Source organism: Phocoena phocoena, chromosome 5 (genome assembly GCF_963924675.1).
Source record: "Phocoena phocoena chromosome 5, mPhoPho1.1, whole genome shotgun sequence".
NCBI lineage: Eukaryota > Metazoa > Chordata > Mammalia > Artiodactyla > Phocoenidae > Phocoena > Phocoena phocoena.
The window spans coordinates 56,702,530-56,710,974 of NC_089223.1; positions in this window are offsets into that span (position 1 = coordinate 56,702,530).

Sequence of the window (8,445 nt, forward strand, 5' to 3'; positions counted from 1 at the left end):
GTTTTAGTCAAATTATTTTCTCATTAAATATGTGTAAATTTATATAGAAGGAACTAATTTTCTCACTTATAACTTGCTTGTTATTTAATCAGGTTTATTACAGTCAAATCTATAGTTTTGTATTCTTAATCTTCTATTCTTACACTAAACAAATATAATGTATCTTTCAGAGTTCTAAAATGTTTAAATATTTATGAGGGGACTCAGTTGTAAACATATAATACTTGATTATTTCTATCAGGCTATAATAGACATTCGAAATGTATACTGAATGAATGATTTAAGTAAAATGGAAACTAACCTTACAAATTATATCAAAGTAGTCCAACAAAAGTACTATGGAATAGAGGCTTGGGAAATATAATAGAAACATTGTTTAGTCAATTACCTTTCCAGTTAAAAAGACTTGACCACTTTAAATTGTATTTTTTCTATTAATTATACATATCTCTATCATGATCAAATGACAGTAATAATTCTTAATAATATTTGGAAATAAAATTCATTCTATTTATCCTAGCTTCTTTGTTATTTTGACCACAATTTACTCTCCTTCTTGGGAGTACTTCTTCCAGACTGAGCCCATTTATCTAAATTAAATTTAATTTACTTGTAATATTCTTGCATCTAAAAATATAGTGCACTCAGATCTCTCTTATTTGGAAAAATTACAGATTTAATTTCATAAATTTAAACTTGTAATTGGTATCAAGGTGCCCAGTCATATTTGAGATAACCCATTTGAGAAATATAATATGTAATTTATAACAATTAATGTTTCAGAAACATTGTGGCTCAGTGAAAAAAATACAAAATTGGTAAAATATAAAAGAAGATTTTTATCTTTATCCTTTGTGTGAGCACATGGTGACCAATAGAAATTAATTTTCTCAAATATTTCATATTCTTTTGTTCTGATGACACATAAAAACAACATTTTGTGTGATAGAGTTTACTATTGAAACAGTGATCCTCTTCAACTTGATGGTTTAATCCACCACAGGTCATTAAATATTTTCTAAATTAGCAATAAATGAGTCACTATAGCAGACATATCAAGATAATTGATACAAAAATAGTGATTTGAAAAAAAAATTAGTCTAACTTTTAAAAAATTATTTCCAAGTGTTAAAAAAGTATATATTTACATGCTATTCTAACTCTAGAAACCTCATCAAACTTACATTATAGCAAAACCTTAAAAGGTTTTTCACTATTAAACAGTTCACCATAAATCATTTATTACATCAAGGGAGTCTAATAAATCATGGGGCAGAGATGGTTGTATGTCACTCAGTGTAAAAGAAAGACATCCTGAGGAAATGGAAGTGTTGCCTTTTAAAAAATAACAGCTAATTCATGTTGACTTATGTTTCCTGGAGCTGTTTGAAGCCCTTCACCTGATTATTAACACATTTAATTCTTACAGTCCTATGAATTACTATTCTTATCTTCATTTTGCAGGTGATGAAACTGAGAGTTTGGAGCACTAGGTAAATTGTTCAAATAGTATTTGTCAGGGTTATAATATATACTAAGGTATTATCATCCCAAAATCTGTGGTTTTAAAGACAATGCTTTGGGTTTAATAAAGACACTGCTCTTCAAAAATCTTTAAATTATCTTAAAAGGGAATAAAGATGATGAAATAAATACCAGCCCCAAGCAAAAACCTCTGTAATCCTCCACTCTAATGAAAAAAATCAAGTAAAGAAAGAAAACTTAAAGCATGTGGTTAGGGGGCAAGACAGCAGCAAAATAAAGCTAATAAGTTAGTAAGGCTAGTTTGGAATGGTGGGCCTAAAATATATATCTCAGACCCACATTCATACTCTGGCAATTACTGACACTGAGATGGAATTCACAGTAAACTGACTCCTGCAAATTAGATTTACTCAAGCCTATTAATTTCCCAAGGCTGCCACAGCAAAGTACCACAAACTGGTCAGTTTAAAATGACAGAAATTTATTTTCTCACAGTTCTGGAGGCTAGAAATCCAAAATCAAAGTAACAGCAAGGCCAGGCTCTTTCTGAAGGCTCTAGGGAGGTTATTTCCTTGTTTCTTCCTAGCTTTTGACAGTTACCTACAGTTCTTGTCTTGCAGACACATCATTCCAATCTCTGCTTCCAAGGACACATGGCATTCTTCCTGTGTCTTTGAATCTGTAGATTTCTTTCTTATAAGGACACCAGTCATTAGATTCAGGTGCCCACACTAATCCAGTATGACTTCACCTTAAGATGACCCTACTTCCAAATAAGACAACATTCACATATACCAGAAGTTAGGACTTCGAGATATCTCTTGGGGAGACATAAATCAATCCATAGATCCTACTCTTCTCTACAATGCATGGTAGACATATGGGAAAAAATAAGTTTTGTATTAATGAAGAGCAAATAAATAGGTATAATTGAAAATACTCTGTATACATAAGACCTATAGCCATAGTGAATATGACATATGATATAATGTACAATCAGAGAGTATAGTTTACTTAAACTATAATGACCTGGGAAACTTATTCATTAATCATATTTAAAATATATCAATGCCAATCATATATAAGCTAGTAGGACCTGCTGATGAGTAGCTGGGTTTTGCTAGAGAAAAATAACTAACCTTGGATATTACCACAGATTCTTGATCAGCAATCTAAAATGGCTCTTAACAAGGCTTGGACTATTAGTAAATTCTTCTATAAACACGTTTGTATGCTACCAAGGAATTATTTAATGCCCCATCCACTCTTCAAACATCCCTTCTTGCCCTAAATTTGCTAATGATTTTCCCACATAAATCATCATTATAGACCCTTTCCACAAATATATGGTACTTCTTGGCTGTCCCTTCATATTTAAGAGTAAAGCACTTAAAAGCTGATCATAAATTTTTGGCTGATGTAAGGTACAAGGTGGTATGTTAAGATTACTGTGATTTGTCAGGATCCAGTCATTTCACTGGGAAACTCTATATTAGTATTTATAGGTCTTTATTTTGAGCTGGGCAGTTACCCCAGGAAAGAAGCTTCCAATCTGCTCCCTGGGAAGTGTGGAAAAGCAGAAGCCATCAGCATTCCAGGCAACACTCTCACTGCTAAGTAGAATTGGAGAACTTAAAACCCCTTGAGGTATGGAATCAGGCTTAACATAAAATCTGCAGGCTAGTAGTGTGTCTTGTAGAAAAATCAAAACTCTTAGAGATGGCACTCTGATTCCACTAGCTCAGCAGTTTAGCTCTTCTATCATACTCTACAAAGGTATACAGTATCACATATAATGGTTTATAGATAACACTTGAGTAACACTTAGAAAATGATTCAATTCTAATTCCTTTCATTCTTCTCATTCTCTGTTGTTTCCTCTTCAGGATTTTACTACAGTCTTTCTGTTACAGAAGAAACTGTATCGTGTAGGAAAAGAACAACATTCAGATGAGAGGGTTTCCCAGCCTAACTCCCTTTTGGGAATCCATGCTTTTACATAATTCCTGTTTTCATATGATATCCTAACCTACAGCTAGTCAGGCAGTGCTAGACCTAAGTACTCCCTTGCACACATTTTCCAGGCAATATATTTACTGTCTTCTGAGATCATGAAAGGTAATCAACTCTCTCGGTACAGGGTGTGGAAATAGATCTATGTTTAAACTGCTTTTTATAATGACTTTTAACAAAGTCCCACCCAAACTCTCATGTTCAGGGGACCTGACACTTTAATCCCCTAACTCTCTGGTGCAAATTAAGTTCTTCATGGTATCTGGATGTGCAGACCACAGTCTTTCAGCTTATACCTATCTGTTACTTTGTACTGCTATCCATCATTCAAGGATCTTTCTTTCTGATGTCCTTTCTATTCTCTTTGTCTTTGAACATTCATACCTTTATCTCCCTATAATGTCATTTGCCTTTTGTTCAGAATGGACTGAGTGAACATAAATATTCAATCAGATATTGCAACTGATTTTTTGTGGATAATAAAACAAAACATAAAGTAATATAAAATATAAGGTTTGCTGGTTATCCAAATTTAGTTAAAATGATTGTGAAACCCTCAATAATATAAAGAGGTCCATTGGGGATTTGAAAGACAATAATTTGGGAGATAATTCCTTATCTTAAATAGGGATTCCTTCAAAGTCCAAGATTTTTTTTCATTTTATGAGACAGTTTTTGAAAGGTTGACTTTGGAGTAATGAGATGCAAACATCATTCAGTTATTCAACAAATCATTTGAAATGGCACTGTAAGGAGAGATTTGGTCTCGAGATAAATTTGGAATTCAGTATATAAATGATGCAAAATCTAAATGTAAATTATAGATCCTCTCATGCTGGCTGCTGGGCTCTAGGAAAGGCTCCCACTAGGGCCGGATCTCTCACTCCCGTAGACTCCAGATTCCCCATGCACCTCGTCACCAACAGGACCGGATCTCTCACAGTTGCTGATTCCTCCACATTCCTGTCACTGCTGGGGCTCCCAGAACCCTGGCAGCCATGCCACCTCTGCACCCTGTCCTTACAGGAGCAGACCCCAGTGCTCCAGGGAAGCCTCGGGAGCAGACTCCTGTGGGTGGCCCACATGCAAAGGTGGGGCTAAAACCACTACTGAGCCCAAGGGGCGGGGTGGCTAAGGGAGAGGAATGAAAATCTCTGTACAGGTGCACAAGCCGCAGATTAAATGCCCGCAATTGGTGTGGTAAATCTTCTTTTAGCAGAAGAATCTCTTTATCTTCTAGAAAAACTTGCTGAAAAGGGTCATTGTGTCTCCCAAGATAAATTACAAATCTGCTTATCTCCAGTCCATCATCTGCTGCATGACATCCTCAAAGCAAGCAGTAGTGGATTGACTCTTTATGGGTCACTAAGAACTTTCCTTAGCCAACCACCAAGAGAGAATTTAGGGAATTTTGAGAATGATAAGGTACTGAAGAGTAGTAGAATATGCCACCTCCAAATATGCCACTTTGGCATACTGAATATTCTGAGCTAAAGCCAGTTGAGAAAAAGCAGACACAAGAAAAGTCCTCTGCCCTCCCCCTATTTCTGTAAAAGCAGGATGTACATTTTTAAAGGTATCCCCCTCCCCTCTCTACCAGAAAGGATAGAAATTAATCACCAGAGACAACTCTAGGTCCTTTCATCCCAGAGAGAGCACCAGAAAAATCTATATAACAAATCTTGCTAACTAGCCTTCATCTTCCATTAGTTTCCCCCATGTATTTGTCTTCCCACAATTTGCCGTGCTTGAAACTGTCTTCTTCCTTTGATTTGTCCTTTATCTAAAACTTTATTGTTCTTTTGCTAAAAGAAAGCCCAAGTTTTAACCACCCCTCTGAGTTACTCATTCCTAAGTGCTTCCCTGTGTATGTGTGATGCATAGGTTAATAAACTTCTGTTTGTTTTTCTCCTGTTAATCTGTCTGTCAGTCTAATTTATGAGGCTCCCACCAGAGAACCTAGAAGGGTAGAGGAAAAAGGTTTCTTCCTGTCTCCTACAATATAGTTATCAGTCGGTACCAATTTCTCTGAAATAGCCTTTCCAAAGGTGAGGCACTGGAATGTGAGAATTTCAATCACAATGTGCCCTTCTTTTGTGCCCTTACGTTTTTCTTTGTTATTCACCATTCTGTGGTGTCCTGCTTATCATAAATCCTGTCCTTTGTACATGAAAAATTTGAATATGTTTTAGTATTGTCCACTCATTAACAAAGTGACATCATAGACTATAGCATATTACAGTGTAATTTTGCGTGCAATAACTATGACATACCTACTCTCTTTGGGCTGTATGTAACCTTTTCCTCATAGTTGGTAGAATTTTATTCTGCCAGTTTTGCTCTGGGAAATGATTTAAATTTATTATTGCCTCCAAACTTTACTTCTGATAATATACAACATTTTCTGGTAATTTGTTAACTTCATATAATATAGGAGACTATCACCTTCTTACATAATTCTGCACTCATTCAACAGCTTAAATCTTTCCACATTAATGGGCAATCCTGATGAAATAATACCCGGAGACTGTTAGTTAGCTCTTCATGAGCTCACTTGCCTAAAACTGATATTTTAAAAGACATTTGATAATTCATTTTGATTTTCTTTGTAGATGATTTTTACATTAAACAAGGAGGAAAAATACGAGGCTAAATATAGTATTACTTGTTTCAGTAGATTAAAAGATCCAGTGGTCTCCCAGACATTAAATCAACATAAATGGCTCTGCTAATAGCTCTTACTGGAACATGTCAACCCTCTAAAGGGTCAACATCTACACTGAGACTAGGTATGCCTTTGAAGTGGTACATGATTTTTTGAATTATAGTGCAGGAAAGGTTTTTAACTACTAATGAATTCCCACACTGCCCAAGAATGGCATTTGGATTTAAGAATTGCTTCTTGATATAGCCCTCACTACTGGAAGAGTTGTGATTAAAATAAATGTACTTACCAAGAAACAAACATCTGAAGCCAAAGGAAATGATTTTGACTGGCTTCTATGCTAAACAGGGTACAGTAACCGAAATCCGTCAGTGCTCCATAAAGAAATTCAAACCCCATTTGCCCCATTGATTTTTGTCCAGGCATTTAATTGACATCTAATAACAATCCTGAGTTGGAATAAGTTTACTAGTAACATTCAAAATGTTCTGAAAATTATGATCATCTCCTAAGACACCAGAACCACCAGATCATCTCTGGCAGGGTTGATCATCTCTGGAGACCAAGTTACCTTAAATAGAATTTGGCAAACTATTACATGCCATTATAGGAAAGATTACTCGAAAACTAACCTAAAACATCAATGCTGGGGAAGTATAAAATGAATATCTGAGGACATTCCTAGTACATTCCCTAGAGGTGAAGAATAAAGTCCTGAAGATTATCTGAAAAGATTGCCGCTTTATTTGGAGACAGGAACGTGAGCCTCAGAAGTCTTTTGAGATTTTGCATTTGGATTATTCAGTTTTCCCCATCCCAAAGATTCAAATATGTTCCAGTGATTGTAGGCTTATTATCTCAGGTAGAAGTTTACATTTAACTTCAAGGACTAAAGTGTTACTCTTAACCCTGATGGCTGTTGATCCCCTATACTTTCCATATGTTACTGGGACACTCCTGCGATTAGCAGCCAGTTTTATAATCCTTGAATATAACATCTTCCAAAAAGATATGGTCAGATATTTTAGAGGATAGAGGACTTATACAGTACTAAGCTTTATAATCAATATTCTAAATTGGAGGTTAAAAAAAAAAGTTTCTCCTGAACATCTTCATGGGACTTTAGCCTGGATCCTAGACACTTCATTTAATGGAAACATCACCAGGAAGAAAACAACAACAAACTATTACAGATGGAAGGGACCATATCATGTTCTGGTAGCAACCAATACTACACTACAGTAAAAGTACAAGTTACTGATCACTGGATCCATCATTCCCATCTCAAATTATGATATGCTAATAAACTAAAGGAAGATTTTTGGCAGCTTACATCTTTCCTCAGACTGTCTCAAACTGTGCCCTGCTAGAGGCAGGAAAAGTGGGCCATGTGGTTCAAAATATGGCCTGGAACTTCAGCTCAAAAAAAACTTACAAGTTTGTAAACCTTAAAAAAAAATTAACATAGGAAGTATTTGAAAGGAGAAAAGCAGTTGTTCAAAATAGGGCATCATACCAGCATCTCAGCAAAGTACCTATACATTGGTATGAGAAGGTTGTTACACTTTTGTTCCCATACATTTATCAGAAGTCTGTAACTTCACTACAGAAATAAATGACACTGCAGAGAAACTAAATCTGTAGATTTGGCTAATATACTATTCTCTGGATCCTCATTGTCTAGTGGTAGATGGGATCGTTTTCTTGATTGGATTTAGAAAATGTCAGAGCTTGTTTCAGAGTAAATTTCAGAGTTTGATAATAATTCACTTTCTCGCTGTTCTTGCCATCACATTTATCAATATGTCTTTCCAGGGGGTTAGGTGCTACTGCACAGGCTGGCTATAACCCAGATAGAAAAGGCTAAAGGAATGCTAGTGGTCACCATTGTACAAAAAGCCTCCCATACTATCATAGGATTGGCCCAAAGACTATGAGTTCTTGGACAAAAAAAGAAGTGGTCATGTGTGATAGTATTTTTGATGTCAAAGCACCTAGAAAATTCCCCATATAAAGTAACTTTTTTTCACTCAAGTGAAATAAGAGCTTGGCAGACCTTTACCCTTAGATATCAACCACATCTCATGCAAATGTAATCTCACAATTATCCTCAGATTTCTGCTCCCATATAATGTGGTGAAGTGCATGGAGGAGCAATAAAAGTAGAGGAATAATGTCATGGTAAATCATATCCTAAGATTCTATCACTTGTTGCAGCCAATCTAGCCATGTGGCAGGATCAAAGATGTCTATGCAGACAAGGATACTGACTTCTATTTGGG